The 20484-nt window shown below is 45.6% G+C and overlaps 1 protein-coding gene across 2 annotated transcripts in view; it reads left to right on the top strand.

Moving 5' to 3' along the window:
* The window catches only part of IGF1R (insulin like growth factor 1 receptor), a 280712-nt gene that overhangs the window by 183596 nt on the left and 76632 nt on the right, over positions 1 to 20484 (top strand). The window lies entirely within an intron of this gene.

Raw genomic sequence — 20484 nt, forward strand, 5'->3', positions numbered from 1 at the left:
AACCTTCCCTATAAACAAGATGTGGGCCCTCCCACCCCCCCAATAAAGCGGGAGGTGGGCGCAGTGAAGCACAACCCAGCCCTGGGGCCCCACCGGAGCCGAGCGGGCTGAGCGCAGAGTTGGGGAATCCCTCCCTCCCTCCTCGCTCAGCCTCCCGCCCACCGCTGCAGTTGTAAACACGTTTCCCTCCATGTCTGTTTTCCCTTCTCTAACAGTGGCCATTACAGGCTGCTGTTTACCAAAATCTCGCAGGGCACAAACGTCCTCCTGCCCCCACTCCTCCATTGCCTGCGCCTCTCTATCCGTATTCTGGCCTTTTTTCTTTTCCTCCCGCTGGTCTGCAGACGAAAGGAGGCTGCGTTGCGATCAAGCTTGTTTTCCTTTTATTCCTGTCCATGTGGGACAAGTCACGCTTTGTCAACATGCACCATTTTCTACGGAGATCGTGCTTTCTTTTTAAATTGCGTTCATGGACTTGATTGATTTTGGTGAAGGAAAGCTGGAGCTGAAACAGGAGCCGCTCTGGAAGGACTGGGTGGTTTTTTGTTGTTGCTGCTGCTTTGGGACGCATGGAATGCTATTTTAATTTCGCGTTTCTTGCCAAGACGGGTCTTGAACCCACACCCACTATAGGTTTGAGATATGTGTGCCTTCCCGCCCCTCTCCCGTTTAAAAAAAAAAAGACAGCATTGTGTTGAACTAAATGTTTTTGTACCTTCTTCTGTGATCTGAATCAGGTTTCCCATTTCCAGCTGCACAATGTGGTTGTATTCAGTGTGATAGGGGCGTAGTGGACAGGAATTATTTGCGACAGGGCTGCCTGGAAGATGCGGAATGGAGTTTGCGTGGCCGGGAGCAGCTCCCGTGTCTGCGGCTTCTCTCACGTTACAGAGGCTCCAAGCAGGAAGCGCAGGCAAAATGGCAAAATACAGCATGTGGCATTCGGCTCGAAAATGCCCCATTTTAAGAGCTGCTATTGTAGATGACATCCAGTCTCGTTTAGCTTTTCTTTTCACAAGAAAAGAAAAGTTATCCACAAAGATAACTTGTTTGGGGTATTTTGTGAAAAGCTCTGTCAACAAAAAATGATGATTTTGAGGTTCTTGTTTGCTGAGTGGAGGTTAGGCCTCCTTCGTGTTCTGAATCACAGTCACAGAGCAAGAAGGCGTCCGCCTCTTGGTTGACAGGAATTGCAGTAACATACGGGGAGCTTCAGCCATGGGGGCGAGATGGACCCTTCTGCCCATCTCAGCCCTGCAGCTTGTGTACTTTTTATGCAGTGGGGAGATTGAGGTGCTTATAGGGAATGAAAAGGGGGAAAGACACACTGCAAATACAAATGTGAGGAATGGCACGTGGTGGGAACGATTTGCAAGAGCAGCTTGCAGACCACGTAAGCCCCACGAAACGTGTCCCATTTCAAGTTAGCCACCACATCGGATTTGGAATTTCTCTTATTCTAACATTCTCTCTCTTTCTCTCTCCCTCCCTCCTCTAGTTATCCATTTGTAGTCTCCTCTACTAGGATATTTTTCCAAGGTGAGCAAATTAATATGCATCACGGTATTATTGTTAGAACAGGTTCAACTTTCATGTCACAATTTGAGAGAAGTGGTTCAGGGGCACCACGAGGTGACGGAAGGTGAGGGAGAGGACCAGGGCCAGGGCAGAGTTCTGCTTCAGGGCCATGAAGTTCTTCATCCCACCACCTTGTGAAGTTACAAACCAGGTGGTTGCTTGAAGGCAGAAGGACACTGCAGTCAGTATAAGGAAGTGTGCTGTGACCATCTGTGCTTCACCTCCTGGCCCCTCTTAGCTCATGGGGGCAATTCATAACACCTCTTTGAGCCCTGGAGTCCTCCTGCATGAGATGGAAAGTGGTGTTGTCTGCAGTGTCGTGGAGACCAAAGGAAATACCTTAGGGAGAGTGTCTGGCTCTCTGCGGGGCCCTCGGAGGTGCCTGGCTTGCCCTCTCTCATAAATCATCCTTCTTTGTAGGCCTTTCATGCGGGCCTCCTACTTATGCAGGGTAGCACATCGAGCTCATCTTTCGCTGGGCTTCTGCGTCACCTGCTCTTCTCTGGCCAGGTCAGCCTGTTCATTTTTCCATGCCAACAGCCTCTACGTGCCAGTAAGTCACGTCTGAATAACCAAAGCATGTTTCCCTGCTGGAGGATGCCAGGGCAGGCCAGTCTGGGAGCCAAGAAGCTTTCTCCTGTTCAAATACGTGGGGGAGGCAGGAGAGCCCTGGCTACTCTGCTTCTTCATGGCTTGAGACCAGTTTTGAATCACCTGCAGGCCTTTAATCTTCACCTGGGTGTCGGGTTCCCTGCTTCCTTCCCATGTGATCAGGCTGTGAGCTCTCAGTGATCTGACTTTAGCCTGCCTTTGCCTCTGTGCCCACACCCTACCCCAACAACCGCCACACGCTGGAGAGTCCTCCAGCCTCCAGACCACTCGGTACTCCTGTGACTACAGGGCATGGGGGGGCCTCCTGCCTCCATTCCTGGCCCACCTCCCCAGTTCCAGATGCCCCCCCCCATAGGTCAACCCCCTCCACCTTCCAGAACGAACTTCAGGCTGGTTCCATAAGGCCGTCCCCACTGCACCAGCTCCTCGTCCTCTCTCCTTATGAGTCTAGTCCTCACCACTTGGGGGACACTGATGCTGTCCCGTGGTGTGTCCTCCACGATCTCCTGTTCCTCTGAGCATCCTGTGACTCTCCCAGTCTGGGTGAAAGGCAGTGTCATATAATGGCACCCTGGGCTTCGGAGCCAGACATGCTGGCACCTTGGGCACATGACTGACCCTCTGAGCCCATCTTCCCTCATCTGTAGAAAGGGGTGATAATACCTGTCCCTGGGGGGGGGGGGAGCCGTGAGGATTAACTGTGCTTGGCATCGAGTTTGCTCCCAGTAGGCACTCAGGAAGCGTGAGTTGTTGTAAGCGTTGTTTTATATCAGCTGTAGATGGAGATGTGTCTGTATGACCTCCGAGAGAATGACTGAGAATTATGCAGAATCACTTACTAGGGAACCCATTACTATTGGTTTACCTTCCTCATAAGGGCAGATGCCCTTCCCTCTACTGCGGCCCTTTTGTGTCCTACTTGGCCCGCCCTCAATAAATATTTATTAAACAAAAAATTTGCTTGTCATATGTATACATTTAAAACCTGTTGCTTTGTCTATAGTGATTTTCTTTTTTATGAATGAATACTTACAGGTCAGGCTTCTAGAACCCCTAATCTGAGAGAATTGGGCCAAACAGGAAAGTCTGAGCCCCATGAAGACAGAGTTGCCTGACCAACACCCAGGGCCCAATGGGTCCTTACTAAATCACTGTCAAGTATGTCTTTAAAATAATGGGAAGTTCTGAAAAACAAAACAAAACAAAACAAAACAAAAAAAACTCTTGAGGTGCGCCGCCTCCTCCCAGGGGCCGTGTGGCTGGTCATTTTGCAGAGCAGGCTGGCCCCTGTTGCGGGGTCGGGGGCCAGGGTGGCCAAAGCATGACGCTGCTGTATAGCGGGCAGGGGCAGGGGCACTGTGATTCCCCATTGTCACTGCTGGAGAGAGGCAGTGCAGAGCTCTGCCCACTTCTGTCACCCTAATAGTCGCCTTCCCTGATGCTGGGAAGCCCTGAGCTATGAGGACTCTTGAGTTTTGTGCAGCCGCTGTTTGTGCGATGCCTGCAGGGCAGGCGCTCAGCCAAACTCTGGGGGCAACACAGATGCAGAGCCATGCCCAGCTCTTTCCTTGAAAGAGTGCCCAGGACCACCGTGGCCTTCTGGACCCAAGCAGGAACTGTACAACCTGGCATTGAGATGGGTGTGGTCCATAACTGTCACCAGGGGAGCTTTTCCAACTATACGTCTTACAGCTTTGTGACTTTGGGCAAGTCACTTAATTTCCCTAAGCCTTGATTTCCTCCTCCTCCTCCTGGCAGAGAAAATATCAGAGTGAGGGGCAGATGAGAGAGCATATGTAAAATGCTTAGTGCTATGGCTTTTGGAAGGAACCACCGCTGAGTATGGAAGACACTGAACTGGAGCGTGCACACTTGCATGAATCAGTCTGCTGAGTTATTTTAAGTTTGCATCTGAAAATAAAGGGTGGATTGCTCTCCAAATGTAGAAGAATTGGATCCAGTCTCTAAAAGGATGTTTGCTGTTCTTTAGCAAAATACCATTCTTCTTAAGTTTCATTCAATCACTCCACAAAAATCTGAGCATCTGTTTTGTCCCAGGCACTGTGCTTGTAATGGGTGTACAACAGCAAACAGAACACTTGCTTTCTGCTCGTATCAAGCTGACAGTTGGACAGGGAATGTAGGCAGTAAATAAAGAGAAGTTGTGATGGTGGCCATATAGGGGGAAGCCTGGTATGTGTTTTAATATGTAACACTTGCTATGTGTTTTAATATTTACATGTATCTTGGGAAGGTCTTTCCATCAGAAGATAATGATTTACCCCTCGCCTGCAAACAGCTCCATTCTCTTTAGGCAATAGGGATCCTTATTCAAGTTTTGGGTGAGAGGTTCTGTTGATAGGGAATAGGAGGTTTTACAATTGAAGGTAAACCAGAGACAATGCAGAGGAGAGACTATATATTGGGTTTTCCTTGGCTGGTGCGTTGCTGTTGCTTAGGGGAAGCAGTTGTGCACAAGTGGGAAAGTGTTACTTTGAAGGAGCCACTCCAAAGTGACCTCCAAGTTCAGGTAAACCACTTTGTGTACACCTTTAAAAAATAAATGTAAACATCCAAAGCTCATAGCTCTGTTCTCTGATCTAGACCGGAGCTGGCTCTGCAGACGTGTTTGTGATGACGGAAATGTTCCACGTCTGCCCTGTCCAAGAAGGGAGCCGCTGACCACATGTGACAGTGGAGCACCTGAAATGTGGCTCCTGGGACTGAGAGATGAACATCGGAGTTCATTTAATTTTTAATTAATTTAAATTTAAATAGCCACACGTGGCTGTGGACTATGGCCACTAGACAGTACAGATCTAGACACGAGATTAACTGACAAAATTCTTTCCTCCTAAAGTATGTGTTTATTTTCATCAGGGTAACTAAGACCTGTACATCTGATTCTTCCTGTCATATTTCAGGTTAATAAAAGGGGTGTGCAAATTTTTTTAGAATACAACACAGTCATCTAGACCAGCTGTCTAACTGCTCACATTTTCTAGAGCTGTTGAGGTCAGTTATTGGCAAGTAGTGAACACCTAAGAACTATGAAACACGCAAGTCATTTTCTATAACCAAATCCCAGTGGGCTTCTTGGTTGAGAGACAACAACCAAGAATGTCTTCAAGGTTCTGTCACATAGCTATTGATTCACAGACACGCAAAAGCTTTTGTGACTGTGAAAATAAGCTGGATTTTAAAATTTTTGAAACAAAATTGAAATTCTCCTTTAAGTTTAAATGTTTAGTGGAGTTGACTTTTTATTTCTTCTCTTGGTTCACTTTTGGTTCCCCACCCCCACCTTTGTTGTTTCATCAGGTTGGGAGAGAAGAAGCCTGGCTGGTCAGTTTCAATTTTATTTCAATTCATTTTGTCTTCATTCCTTCTAATCTAGCACAGTCCTGTGATGTACTGAGATCAGAGTACTCCAGGGAAACACTGAAATATAAAAACATTTTCATGAAAACATCTCCACTTATACTTAATTTTTCTTCTCAATAGAAAAATATTTTCCACCGAATCCTCCCTCTCCCCTCCTGAAATGAATTGCATGCTTTAGAAATAACATCAATCCACCCAGATACACAAGGACCATCTCGGCCATTTAATGGAGATAGAAAGCATAGAGAACGGTGGGGTGCAGAGGCACAAGACTGCCTTTCAGGATGCTAATAAATGCAGGCGAGGCCCTCGCCTGGCCCCTCGGTTCTCCAGCAAGGCAGCGCGGCACTCAGCTCCAAGCCTGCCGCTGACACGTCTCACCCCATCTTACACCATCATCATCGCCGAGTTTTATTTTGAACAACTTGTATGTGTCCACCAAGGCTAGTTGATGCTGAAAGTTCCTCTTTCCAAACCACATCTGACATCTGGGACCAGCTATGCTAGAAGGTGTGGGAATAGGCCACAGAGTGGCTCACTCCTTTCTTAAGGAAAGGCAGGCAAGCAAGCCCCTCTCAAGGGTGGACCAGTGCCTACACTCTACCCTTTTACTTTGTGGTTGCTCCTTAGTGACTTCAGTTTACTAGGAAGCCCAGCCTCAGGGGAAGGTGGGCCTTTCTTTGAAGGAAAAAATAAAAACTCAAAGAAAAAATTGTCCAACATAGAAACACATCCAGTTTGAGCCCCACTGTGCTATCATTCCCATTACAAACCCCAGGAACATTGGGGGCTGCATAAAAATTCAGCACACACCTGCCTAATGATGAACAATGCATTGAGAGCCTTCAGCACGCTGGTTAGGTACGGTTCATTTCGTTTTTGCAACCGTCTAAGAGGTAGATTATACCAATATTGTTTTACCAATGAGCAAAGGAAGACCCAGAAAAAAGTAAACTGTGTTCACACATCTCATAGGTGGGAGAGAAGGGATTTGAACCAAGATATACCCAGCTTTTAAATGTTTCCTTTCATTTGCTCGACAGCATCTACCATCTTTCCACTTAGACATTAGAGGAAATTTTCTGTTTTGTGTTTTCCCCCTACTAAGAGCCCATTGAATGAAAATTTGCAGTTTGTAAGCTTTTCTCTTAAGAGGGGAAAGAAACTCTTGGGTTTCTAAAGCAGTAAGAAGAAGAAAAGTAATTCTATCGTATCTGGGTTTTCTGATTGTTTTGATTTTTGTGATTGCATAAATTTTTCAAACAATATTACAATACATAGGATTTTTCCTTTTAAAAAATTGAGTCACTACTTAGAACGTATATGCCGCAGTCTTAAATGCACTGACTAAGTGTGTAGAGGTCGAGTTACAGGATGTTACAGCTTAAATGTAAGAATGCATATGGGTTCTAATTTGTTTCATCAGCAAGGAGAAAGAGCTGGCAGATTCAGGAATTGTAGTTCTGTTGGTTTTATGTTGTCATATTTTTGTCACATTTTGTACAGGCAAAGTCCCATACCTTGGTCATGGGTACTGGTTCTTGAAGAATTGACCACTTGGTTCCTAAGTGTCTGATCAAAGACTTGGACCACTTTTGGTTGCTCATATCCAGAAATAAGTCAAATCTTCATTCAGTCTCAGTACATAGCATTGAGTCCAAAAGTCCAAACACTTGTGCTGGCTCTCCTGGTAGAAGCTGGGGTGTTGGGAATCTCAGATACTTACTAGACTGTGGACTCCATGTGACCAGGGGCCTTGCCTCTCACAGCAGTCCATCCAGAGTGTGTGGTAAATATTTGTCCAATGAACAAAGCAGCACAGAAAAAGCCTTAGGGGTATCTGAGACTGCTGCATCAGTGTTTGTACACTCTTGATCCGAACGTCTTTCCAACACAGATTATGTACTTCTCTGCTTCTTACTCTTGTGAATATGATTTAATCATTCCCAGCCAACTCGAGGACATCAGTGAGCAGAAGTTGCTGTATTATGCATAATACAGTGATAGCCTCAAGGCCTAGTGGGAGGCAGCTTGCCCTGTACTGAAGATTTCTTGTGCGTGTTGTGTTCTTATGGTCCAGTTTCATCATTTTTATGTCTCCATTTCTGTTTAATAGACTTATTGCAGTGAGACAAGAAAGCTGTGGCTATCAGCCCCTCTGCAGGTGATGACTTGCTGCTTCCTCTTTGCTGCGGGTACTTCAAACATAGATTTCCAAGTTCACCAGGGCTGTAAGAGCAAATAGGTCATAAGTGCAACCCAGCTTCTTTCTGGTCCTTGGCTATAATCCCCAAAACATAGATTTGCTGGACAGTTGAGTTCTAGAAAGGTGAGGTGTCAGTGAGCTTTTCTTCCTTTGCGTGATAAATTTCTTCTTTTACTTCTGTCTTTCCTTCTGTCTTGTCTCTCTCTCACACAATATGACAGTTGCTGGGATATTTTCAATGAATGGGACACATTCATCCACACTGAAACCTAACACAGAAGTCAGAAACCATCTTTGACATGCATGCTGTCCCCACTGCTGTATCCTAGACCAGCCCTCAGCACCTAGTGTAATGACACAGTATTTTAGGAGAGTCCCCTTGTCCCTCACTTTCAGATAAATGCATCTACAGGGACTGTCCTGATCAGCTTGGCATGGCTCCTCCTCCTCCCTGGTCTGTCTCCCTGGCCCACATCCACCCTGCGAACAAGGGGGGCTCCTTTGCATACCTTCAGCACACATGCTGCTGCATCCCTCTGACACCCAGTTGGTACTCCCGGGTCTCTCCCACAGCCCCTCCTTCTAGGGGACACCAGCCTTCCACCCTCCACTCCACTGGACACCACTCCGTTGTTGCAGACTTTGCAAGTGAACTGTGTTTTGATTTGGGAGGCAACATGGATAACCTGGGTCCTGCAGGGAGACCAATCAGAGTCCAGCCCCACCTTCACGCACGCTCACACGCGCGCGTGCGCGCACGCACAAGTCAGACCCATCTTGCTGCCTTAGTCCCCTGTCTGGTAGAAAGGAGCCTGTGTGGATTTACTCAGCACCGCTCCTGGCAAGGCAGGGTCTTAACCGGCGGCGCCTCACTCCTTGCCGCTCAGTAGCCCTGCGCAGATGTGGCACACGTACTTAAAAGGGTTGTGCGCTCCTCGGCACAAGAATTCTCATCCCCTGTTCTCTTGCACACTTCCTAATGCTGCGAATGCCAAAGGGAAAAAAAATGATAGCTTTTGCACATTCATTTTTGGCCTCAATTTTCTATTATTCCCCAATGAGGATCATTTCATTTGAGGCCAGTATCTGGGAAAAAAAGTAGATCAAGTTTTTCCGATGAGATTTTAGTGTAACCCTGACAAACTTTTTATTGCCTTCGCTACCACATAGTGGTGGGTCAGGAAACTGTAGGGTTTGCGATGCTAGGAGGTTGCTGCTAGTGCAGTGGAGATGTTTGCTGTTGAAAGAATTTGGTCTCTTTTCTGCATAATGCAAAGAGAGCAGAAGCCTCTGTTATCTGTAGCAGCTGGCAGAACAGAGTGTACGTTCAAATCAGAAAAAAAATGCAGTTTTCACTACATGTAAAGCAAAAACACAAAGAGTTGTTATAAGGATCCCGGAGAGTCACGCAGGTTTCTCTCATCCGTTTTGTTGACTGTTTTCCTTTGCTTCCTTGAACCATCTCACTTCCCACCTCCACCTCGTTGGAGGGTGAATTAAATGTCATGCAATGCGGCAGGATGGAAACGGCCCGCGATGCGCATGCCCAGTTCTCTCCCAGCCTCTTCCGCCTCCAGCAACAGTATTTCTCTAGGAATCATCTGTAAAAGGTAGAGATTTGCCTTATCTCCAAATTAGGGGTTTACCTTATTTAAGGAACCCTGTCAGTGGCTCTGTCTTGGAGGATAGGTTGTTAGTAATTGGTTCAAGTGGGAAGCACACAAAGCGAGAGTTTGGGGTTTACCAATGACTGGCATGTCTCCTGATAGCTCAAGAGTCTCTCGATTTAGTTGATGATCACGTTATAAGTTGCTTTCTTTTCCCTTACGAACTTTTTAATAAAATCATTTTTTTCACTTTCAAATTTAAAATAATTTCAGACTTGCAGAAAAGTTACCAAAAGTACCAAGAGTTCCCAAACACCCTTCACCCAACTTCCCCAAATGTTAACATCTTATATGATCATAATACTGTTCAGTTAGTTACAAAACCAGGATGATAACTCCGAAGCAGCACTGTGAATCTCTAGACAGGATTCCGATCTCTCCAGGTTTCCACTGATGTCCTTTTTCTGGTCCAAGATCTAGTAGAGGATTCCACCTCGCATTTGTCGTGTCTCTTCAGCTTCTCTTGAATCTGGGACATTTTCTTCAGTCTTCCTTAGGTGCTCTCTATCTTCACACATTTGAAGAGCGCAGACCAATTATTTTGTAGAATATCCTTCAATTTGAAGTTGTTTCCTCCAGATTAGACTCAGGTTACACGTCCTTAGGAGACACGTGATCCTCACGTTTCATTTCTGGTGCTGATTCACTTTGAGCACTTGGTTAGGGTGGTCTCTGCAGACGCCTCCGTTATCACCACTGTTCTTCCCATTCTAATTGGGAAGCATCTTTTAGGGGTAGGTGCTTGAGACTCTCCTGTTCATACTGTTCCTCATTATTTCACCGACTAATTTTAACATCCATGACTGTGGTGTTTGCCAAATGGTGATTTTTCTATTTCTGTTTCCAACACTTAGTAATTGGAATTCTACTCTGAGGACGTTATGTATTTTTAAAATGAGGGACAGAAAACTTTTTAAATAGCAGTAGCAGCTCCACTTTTTCTGGGAGGGCAATTATGAATGACATGAAGCAGAGAAATATGCAGAAGCCTAAGAAATCTCAAATATGAATGTTATCTGGAGTGCCATTGCCATTTTTCCCTTCAGAGGAGGTGAAGGAGAAGGGAGGAGATCTCAACTGCCAAAAAAAATAAAGTCCCATTAGTCTTCGTCCTAGCTGCAAGCGTCTCTTGCTTTTGAGGACTCAAAAGAGAGGACGCAATTAGAAGGCTGACTCTGAGGCACAGCCCTGAATGTTTTGGATGGGTTAGGAAGGCTTATGCCACCATAAGAAATTTAATTAATAGTATGAAATTTTATCTCTGAGCTTTTAAAGCTGTAATTGAAAGGAGCGTTCCAGATACTGTTTCCTTCTTTTAGAATATACACTGTTACTGACATGGCAAATGGTTTGCAGGAGCCCCCCTAGTTAATTAGATTTCAGCAGCCCAAAATCGAATTCGTATGAGGAAATCATTATTTTGAATTTTCCATCACCCAAAGATTAAAATTACACTTTCAAGAGAGGGTTTCAAAATATAAATTGGGCTATTTTATGCTTTGATTTTAATCCTGCTTATGTGATCTTTCATATTCTTTTTACTTCTACCTTAAAAGAATAAAAAAAGTATTTATACTCCTCAACTATAGTATTTTATGAAAGCTCATGCATCTATTTGAAAGAACTGTGAATAGCTACATTTTTTAATATCCTGCAATCCACCCCAGTTTGTAATTTTATTACACACTCAGACAAGATCATATCAGGCACAATAAACTTCCTGAGGCCCTCATTCTGCCTCACTTATATTTGTAAACTTCTCAGAAATTAAATTTTAGGACTTTGAAGTGTAGCTGTTGAATTAGGAAAAGAAAAAAACCTCACGCACCCCAAACCTTAGACGCTCACTGGGATAAGCTGTCAGATCACTCACATTTGCAGAACCAAGTAGGAATTTTGACATTAGAATTGACGACTCTTGAAGTAGTTTGGATGGTAAAAACATACGGCTTTTAAAGGTGTGGCTGCATAGAATTCAGAAGAGTACCTTGTACTAAGATTCTTCTACGTTTGCAGTTTCTTTGCTGAATGTTTTAAACTTGGCCTCAGAGCAGACCGAGATAGCTAACATTTATTTAAGTGTTATTTCCAGTCCCCAGTCCCGATGTTGGAATAAGTCCCGACCAATCGGTTAAAATTACTGCACGTACAACGCGCAGACCGAGCTCTGTAACGCCACCGGGGACCCTGGTTGCGCCAGCGTCTGCCGGGCTGGCCGGAGGCGGGGCTCGGCAAGCGCGCTCCCGCGCGGGTGGGCGGGCTGGGCCACGTGACTGTGCTCCCGCCACGCCCCCCTGCCACCTCACGTGGTTTGTGGACACCATGTGCGCGAGAATGGAAGGCGGAAAAGGGAGCGGCAGGGTGTGACTTTTGGGCTTGGGGAGATAGCGTCAGCTCCCTGGTTTCCCCCTTCCCCCCAACTGTTAATTCCCAATAGCTGAAAACAAAGGATTTCTCATTTATCTCCGATCTCATTTTCTAAACCTCTTGCTGGTTCAAAGTTTCTCCACCGAAACTTGTTTGAGTCTCGGAGATCGCGCGCGCAGTGCGGAGCCACGCTGCCTCCCCAGGGATGTGCGCAGATACGGATGGTTGGGGTTTCCCAAGCGTCGGTGGTCCATTTTACGGTGGGGAAGTCAATCGTTCTGAAGAATTTCGCTACAAACCGTAGTTTCTTCTTAGTGATAATAAAACCAGCGATCCTTAAGTTGTAAAAAGAGAGTGCTCCAACCTGCCGCTCTGGCGGCACTGTTGCCGCTTTTCCGCAAGGAGGAGGCTCGCTGGGTCTGTAACTTGCCGAGGTCACCCAGGGTCAGGTTCCTTGTTACAAGTGTAACTATCGAGCAGGGCAAAATTTAAAATGAAAGTGAAAGATGTAAACGTGATTGCAAAAGAGAACAATTAATATGGAGGGAGGGCGTTCGTTCGCAAATTGAACCCGTCTCGTTGTTCGGTGTTGACGCCCAATGACTCGCGTACTTCGGCAGACACCGAACCCGGTCCCAGCAGCGTAAGATGCAGACGCCACCCACAGGAAGACACCGGTGCCTCTCTCCCCTGCCGCCACCACAGACACACGGACCCTCTAATTTCCTGGCACCCAGTAAATGCAGAGCCTATTTTAAATCTCGGCGCACTCATTTCTTCTCATTTCGCGTGGGAATTTAAGGTTTTCTTCAGTCTGCTTTCTATTCATCTTCATTAAAATGCAATAAAGCAAAGGAGTTTATTAATGGAGATCCCAGTGTATAGAGACAATTTAGTGAGGAGAAAGGCTCGAAAGATTAAACCTCATCTTAAAAATCAGAAACATACTCATGTTATTAATAACGTTGAAAATGGAAATCCAAGTTTTGATGAATTATTTCAGAGGAGTAGTTCTGGGGACCAGACGTTCGGTAGGTAACTCTGTGTCTAGTCATCAATTATAGTGATTTCATTGCCTCAGCTCCAGAAAATCAGAATATTCATGAGCTTTCTGGTCTGACTCAGACCTTCAGGAGCCGTGAAATTTTCCTGTTGGGATGAGAGGAAGTGCTGTCGGTGGTTTTGGCAGCCGAATGAAACCAGAAACAGATAAGCAGAGGAGAGGGGTGATGTCTGTCGGTTTGGTCCCATCATCCTGCTTTGAATTTATGAAATTTAGAGTTTTAAAAATCATGTTAAATGTGTGATCCTTTTTAGAATTCACTGGGTATATTGAGGAAGTGGTTTTGTTTTTGTGAGTTTGTTTAAACAAATGACTGAGGTTTTTGTTTTTCACTCTGTCTGGCTAGGCAACATTGCTACACTTTTTTAAATTCATGAAATACTGACCAATGAGCCTGTTCTTTAGCACTCCTCTCCTTTTGTGATGGGAGGACAAGGAGGCAGACACCAATGGCGCCTCTCACAATGGAGATTTGTTTGTTTATTTTTTAATTTAATGGAGGGATTGTAGATGGCTTAAAATTTCCCTGTGCCAGGACAGAGAGAGAAAGGGGGTGGGGGTGGGGAGAATAATTAGTCTATTCTAAACAACTTTAGCAATAGACAGTCCATAGGCATTAACTTTGGACTGCCACAGAAGCCTCTTTCTAGACCTCATCCTGTAATGTTTTAAACAAATTTGCTTTGTTTAATTAAATGCTTTTTTAAAGGCAAAAGTGCACGAGTCATTTTTAAGAATTTTAAGTTATATATTAATAAAGATGGCAGTTTGTAATTTTCAGTGGGAATAGATTGAAGCCCATCCCCACCCGCAGTCCCTGCAACCCCAAAGCTCCCTTGCCTGCTTTACAAGTCCCTACACGATGCTTCTGCCTGTACACACCATTCCACTCCATGGTCCTCTCAGCTGGAGGTATTCTTGTCCTCCTGGTGTGTATCTTTTTTGACATGAATCTTGAAATTATCATCTGTGTGTACATCTCACCTTCAGGGCCTGGTTACAGAAGGCCTTGTGCATTTCTGTTATCCCTCATGGCACCCGGCTTGCCTTCCAGATACATGCACTTGGATGTTAAATGAACAAATACTTATTCCATAAGAACTTACAAAAGAAGAGCTCTGTGTATCTTTTTTTTAAAAAAAGCCATTGTTATTCAACACTGTGTTTGTGTGCTCTACCAATTTGTATGAATTATGACATTTAAAGTAAAAATAACTGAGAAATATTTTGAAGTTAGGTTAAGCATGGCGGTAAAGTTCCCAGTTTTTTAGATGGCCAAATTCATTGCTTTTTGGTCCTTTGAGATAGCCAAAAATGGCTCTGACACACCTTTAAGGCACAAAAATGAGTCTCAACGTGGTCCAAGTGCTGGGCCGCTGGCATTGAGTACATTTCTGCTTCTCAGCATTGGCTTTCAAGCCTCTTTGGTCCTCCATCTCCTCACCAGTGAAATAATGCTGATTCCTGCCTCTGAGTTATGAGAGCAGGTTATGAAAATTACACTAGACAATGGTGTGGTGGGTGCAGATGCCCTGTAGCATATTGGTAGAAAGCATGGAGCCTGGATCAGATTCCTCGGGCTGGAACCTCTCTGCCTCTTTCAGGCTGAGTGACTCTAGGCATGCCACTCTCTGTGTGCCTCAGGTTCTGGTTCCGGGGGGTTGGGGGGGATAGCAGGCTCTGCCTTTCCAGGCTGTGGAGATTGATTGGGCCACGTACGCTAGACTCTTGACACGGGTAGCAGTGAGTACCCAGTAAATGGAAGGTGCCTCACTACTAGTGATAACAAACATTCATTTCTTCGCTCTCCATCTGATACTTCCAGCTTTTACCTTCACCCAGCTCGAGAGAGAAAGAAAGTTGTTTCCAGTGAAAAATTCTTAGTCTGCCCCAAAGCAAGGATGACCTGAAAGAAGGCTGGGGCTTGATGTTAGGTCAGATGATTTCCTTGGTTATTCTCAGGGAAAACCAGCCAGGAAAGAAACCAGGGGACAATGGTGCATTTTATTCCTCATTACCTAAAAGGGGCTTGCTTCTCTGATTTTTCTCATTTTAGGTGGGTGCGAGGAGAGTGGTGTTTCACGTCACTCTCCTCATCGCTGTTATTTATTTAGTAACAATTCACTATCAAAACACAGAAAAGTATCCTGCAGGGAACTCTCTTGTTAGTTGCTTTCAACTTATACTTTGTCTAATGCCCAAGAGAATTAGAATTTGAGGCAGATTTCAATTAACAAAACAAAACAAAACCAAACTCACATGGGTGACAAGAGCCCGTAATGGCCACGTCAGCACAATGCCCACACGACACCAGAAGGACAGTTTGTCTTCCTGGGTTCTGGTTCTTCTGAGATTCTCGACAGCCAAGGTAAGAGAGGAGAGGAAATACAATAAAATCTGTGTGTATTCACGTACACCCCCCATACACATATTGCATATAAAACCTAAGGGTTTTGCTTTTAGAAAGTCTGCACAAGTAATAGTCCAGGGTTAAATCAGCACCTGACTCTCCCTGTGCATGAGACCTTCTGGAAGGAGCCATGAGGCAGAGAAAATTAAGGAGTGGCATCCCCGCCCTCAAGGAGCTTACAGTAGAGCGGGGGACGTGTGTGTGTCATGAATCATTGAACAGTGTACACTGACCTTCTGCTGTAGGTTCTAGGCATGGCCCTGGGAACACAGTGAGGGAAAAACACAGAGTTCCTGCCCTACTGCAGTGTAAGCTAGTGGAAGAAAGAGAAAAAGGCATTAAACATAAAATTAAGTCTCCTTTTTTTTTTAACTGTGTTAAAATATGTATAACATAAAATTTACCATCTCAACCATTTTTAAGTGTATGTTTCAGTGGCATTCAGTACATTCACATCGTTGAAGTCTAATCGTAAATGTCATCAGTGCTTTGAAGGAGACTAAGAGGGGGCTGTGATGTAAAATGATGGGGCAGCAGGAATGCCAGCCGCCCAGAAGGGTTTTGGGGGGTGGAGATGGCCAGGCCCAGGAGGGTGGGAAGAAGCATGAGCCAGGCAGAAGGGATAGCATGTGTGAAAACCTGGAATCACGAAAGCATCTGCCTCCTTCAAGAAAGAGAAAGGAGCTGGTATGGTAGGAGCAGGGGCCAGGAGGGTGAAAAGTTTCGGGTCGGTGTGTGTCTGTGTGTTTTGGTGCGTCCGTGTCATGATTCAGTCAAATCACCTCCCCCCAGGGCCTGAACTAAAACGGGCTGTGTGCAGCTTTTTGGTAACCTGGAGCCCAAACTCCCAGCTGCATTTCAGAACTCCAGGCAGTGCCTGCACCAGGAAATCACAAAAATCCTTACTCAGTGGACGAAGGAGTGCATCTTCCTGGATGCAGACGGGGAGCAGGGTTGGGGGATGGAGGGGATCTGAGAGGAGCAGGTGCTTGTCACAGTCCTGGCTTCCCCCTTCCCGTCTCAGTGGCTGGGAGTGAAGGGGTCAGGATGAAGATGTATCCCCGTGGCACTGGCAGCCTGGATTATTCTTGTGACACAGGAGCAGTGGGTTCTAGATAAGGAGGTGCAGGTGGCGTGAGAACTGGACAGTCTGACAGGTGCTCTGGCCAGCTGGCTGTCCTTACCACCTCCCTGCCGAGGAGCCAGCCCCAAGTGCCTGCACACACAGCCAGTGATTTTTTTCAAACAGCCTGCACATGTTCTCAGTTGCCACTCAGAGGTCAATCCTTTGACCTGGAAAATTGTAACAGCCAATAGTTCTCCTCAGCTCTCAAGTGGGCCTCCGAGGGGTTCCTGGAGAACCCATGAGTTTGAGGAGCGTCTGAACCTGCCAGCAGAAACCCATTGCAGAGCCCTTCTGAACAGCACTCTTTAGCACTACCCATTTATTTGAGCATGGATGGTGGTTGGTGGGGACTATCCCAAATTATTCCCCCTTCCTCACCTTCCTCCACTGTAGCCCAGGAATTAACAAGGGAGGTGCTTCCTCTTCCTCACCTCTTTATTGCTTGCGCAGAGTTTTTCCCTCCACAGAGAGGAAGGAGCTTGTCTGTCTCTTTGGTATGGCCCGAGAATCTTTATCTCACCCATAGAAAAGTTAAATAAAGTTCTTTAGGAGAAATTTGTGTTGGGAGTTTTGTTTTGTTTTCTTTCTTTTTGAAGAGCCAAGTGAAGTCTTTTGAAACATAGAAAAATTTCTTTTTCTTGTCTAAAAAGAGCTTACTGCCTGATGGAAGTTGAAGGTTTCACTTCTCTGCTTGTGAAAGCTTTCTTGGCAGGCTTTAGAAACTTTAATCTGCCCACGGCTTTCAGCAGACCTCCTCGCCCCACTCACCCCAAGTCAGTCTATATCTCGAGGACCCTTTAAAATAGTAACTGAAACTACAGTGAACCCTCAAATGATGCTGTCTTTGGAAAGTCACCGTCTACTTTGCACTAAATGAAGATTATTGCAGAGCGAATGGTTTTAAGAACAGCACTAAAAAACTGGAATTGGAATGCTAAGCCAACCTGAAATTTATAATATTTTTATTAGTTTGAGCAGAGATGAAATTTGAAGGATTTTAGAATCCTATCTCTTAGTTTTCTTTTCTTTTTCTTTCTTAGCCATATAACTCTCCCCCTAAAGCACAGTCTTGTGTGAATCCCCAGTATCTGAAAGTGATGAGATACACCACTGTTGGGTTCTCTTCTCTGCCCTTCCCAGTGCATTCTGGTCCATAAGGTACTTCCAGGGTATTCAGTAGAGACCAGTGGGTCACAGTGTGAAACTAGTTCTCTCTCCTACCCTATGCTCACGTCAGCTGAGCCGGCAGATGGTTGGCAGAGCCAGGAACAGAACCCTAGGATCTTAAAATCCAGTCTAGGGAATCAAATAATCATGGCTAATATTTACAGAGGACCTATGATGTGCCAGGAAAAATACTCAATACAGTTACGTGGTTCACCACATTTAATCTTGCACTGGTAGCACGAGGTGGTGTTATTTGTCTTAGTGTATACCGAGGAAACTGAGTCCCTGGGTCCTGCAGCTGCCAGCAAATGACAGAGTTGGGATATAAACTCACTTCTGTCTAATCCCAGAGTCCACCTTCTTCTTTAATTGGAACACTGCCTGCTCTCTCATGCCAGGTCTCCAAAACAGAGGCTGAACATCTCACAGTCTGCATCTCACAGTTTTAAACACTGACTCTCCCTAAAACCAATTTGTTAAAGAGAAAACAGACAGACAGACATGACTTGGGCTCTCAAACATGTGGCCAGCCTAGCACATAAATGGGCAGAGGCTGCTTCTGGATTTTTGCTGTAAATTTTGCCAGCATAGCTTCTGGGCTGGTAGTTTGGTTTGCTTGGTGATATGTTTTTGACACTATTTATGTGCAGAGGAATGCCACCACTTTGCCATCGTCTCACTCCACCCTGAGGGCAAGCCAGGGGTGTCCAGGGGCCACATCAGGGGATGTGTACCCAGAACCAGAAACTGCCCAGTGGGAGAGATCGCGGCAAATGTCAGGGTTCCAGGGCTGGTGGGTTTTTTACTTAGCATATACCACAAACACATACTGATGCGTTAATCTATAGGCTGAGATGCATGGCAGTTTCCCACTGTTTCTGTTTTTTCTGTTTGTTCATTTTCACTGATACTTCCTTCAGGTATCAACATATCTCCAGTAAGTGTAGGACCACATTAAAGATTTATCTTTAGACAGATTTATATTCTTGATGTCCAGTGTAAAGACCTAGGAGAGAAACCCCAGAGAAAGGAAATAGAATCACTGGCTGCTTTAGACGTATACTAATTTGCCAATTGTTTGTATTAATCTAAAAAGCAAAGCATACCCCTTACAAAGGGGCAAAGCCACATGTCCGTGGCTCCTCGGCTCTCACAGACACTGTGAGACTTGAAAGCCAGCCAGGATTTGAAAGTATTGGATTGGGGTAATGTTATTTTTTTAAAAAAAACACCTGGCTAATTTAATATAAAGTGTTTACACTTCATTTTTCTGGCAGTGGGTTTTCTGTGTAGGTGGCAGAAGATTTCCTGTTAAAGTTTTGCAAGTTCAGGAGAGGAGAGTTGCATATATGCCCTCTGTGGTCGCAGCAACATGAAAGGGGTTTCTTAATCCGCTGTTGTTACCGTGGGTGTAGGTGGACACGGGGCATTGCAGAAGGCATCCTTTCAACCCCTGGATGGTTGCAAGTTCACAGGTATGTTAATGAAAATTAATGAGAATGGCCTTTTTAGGAATTCCAAATATTGAGCCTTGAAGAAAGATCGTCTTTCCCCTGAATGTGTGCTCCGGCTGGAATTGCTGTCTGCAGTACCTCGTGGGTGAAACGGATATTTCGAGCATGACTGAGCTTATTAAGAGCCTGAGGCACTTCCTCTACCGGGGGTTTAGAAATTTCAAAGGATGGGGGCTGGGGAGGGAGGAATTACGAGCATGCGATGCATGAGATGGAGAACTGGCAGAAGAATGGAAGCAACAGGTTCAGAATGTATCCTCTGCGCTCCTGCAGAGCTCTGGCGTGGGCTGAGAATGTGACTTCAGGAAGATAAGGGCTTACCATCTGTGGAGCAGGAGAAAGTGGATTTGGGAGAAAGTTTAGATGCGTTCATTTAGATGGAGGTGAAAATACATTTAATAGGCTTTACTTAGATGGGAGAGGTATGTTTGTGGAGTCGGAGACAAGTGCCATTAGGAAGAAAATACCTGAACAGGCAGTTTTTAGAATTGAAAAATGGGGAACAAATCCATTTCAGAATTTCCAGTAGTGTCAGAAGGGGTTTGTGGGTGATTTATGGCAAGGGGTCCCGAGCTTTTAAGGTTGAGAGATGCTTCTCTTTTTCTGGAGAGTGGGATTGGGGGAGGCTGGGAACATCACATCACAGGGTGGCAGGAGCCCTGGGTTCCGTGCTGTAGGTAGGACCCGGGTGCTGGCCTCGGCTCTCTGGGCTGAAGTCAAATGAAGACATTCAGTTGCACTCCAGATTCTTGGGTTACTTTCAGCTGCATAAAACGGTGATGACTCCTTTCTTTCAGCACTGGTCCCATTTCAGAGATGCTCCCGGCTCTGGGGGGAAGCAAAACAAAGTCAGGCAGCCCAGAGTGGGAGTGAGGGGGGCGTGGGCCTCAGAGGAGAGGTCCTCCTGGGCGAATGGGAAACCAGGAAGCCATGGTGTCGCCTGCCTCCTCAGAGCCGTCCACTTAACAAGCATCGCACAGAGCCTGGCTCCGGCTGCGATGAACAAACGCTGGCTTCAGCCTTTACCCTGGGTTTCAGGTCACTCTGATTGTTTGCAAAACATGTGCATTTTTTTGTCACTTGCCAGTACTTGTTCTCTCTGTGAGTAAAACACAAACGTCCTGAGGGATGCTGTGGGCCAGTTTGCGGCGAGGGCTGTGACTTCCGCACCCGGGCCTCCCAGGCCCTCTGCTCAGGGATGAGGATGCACCGGGAACTCAGGAGCCAACAGTTGTTTTGACATGAAATTCAAGGAACTTGCTACAGAGCTTATTCTTTTGAAGATGAAAAGAAAAAAGAAAAAAAAAGATAACTCTAACATTTTCAGGTCCTTGTTTTATGTTTTTTCAAGTTCAGGATTTTGGATAAGATTTTTGGAGAAGAGATTTAG

Source organism: Camelus bactrianus, chromosome 27 (genome assembly GCF_048773025.1).
Source record: "Camelus bactrianus isolate YW-2024 breed Bactrian camel chromosome 27, ASM4877302v1, whole genome shotgun sequence".
Lineage (NCBI taxonomy): Eukaryota > Metazoa > Chordata > Mammalia > Artiodactyla > Camelidae > Camelus > Camelus bactrianus.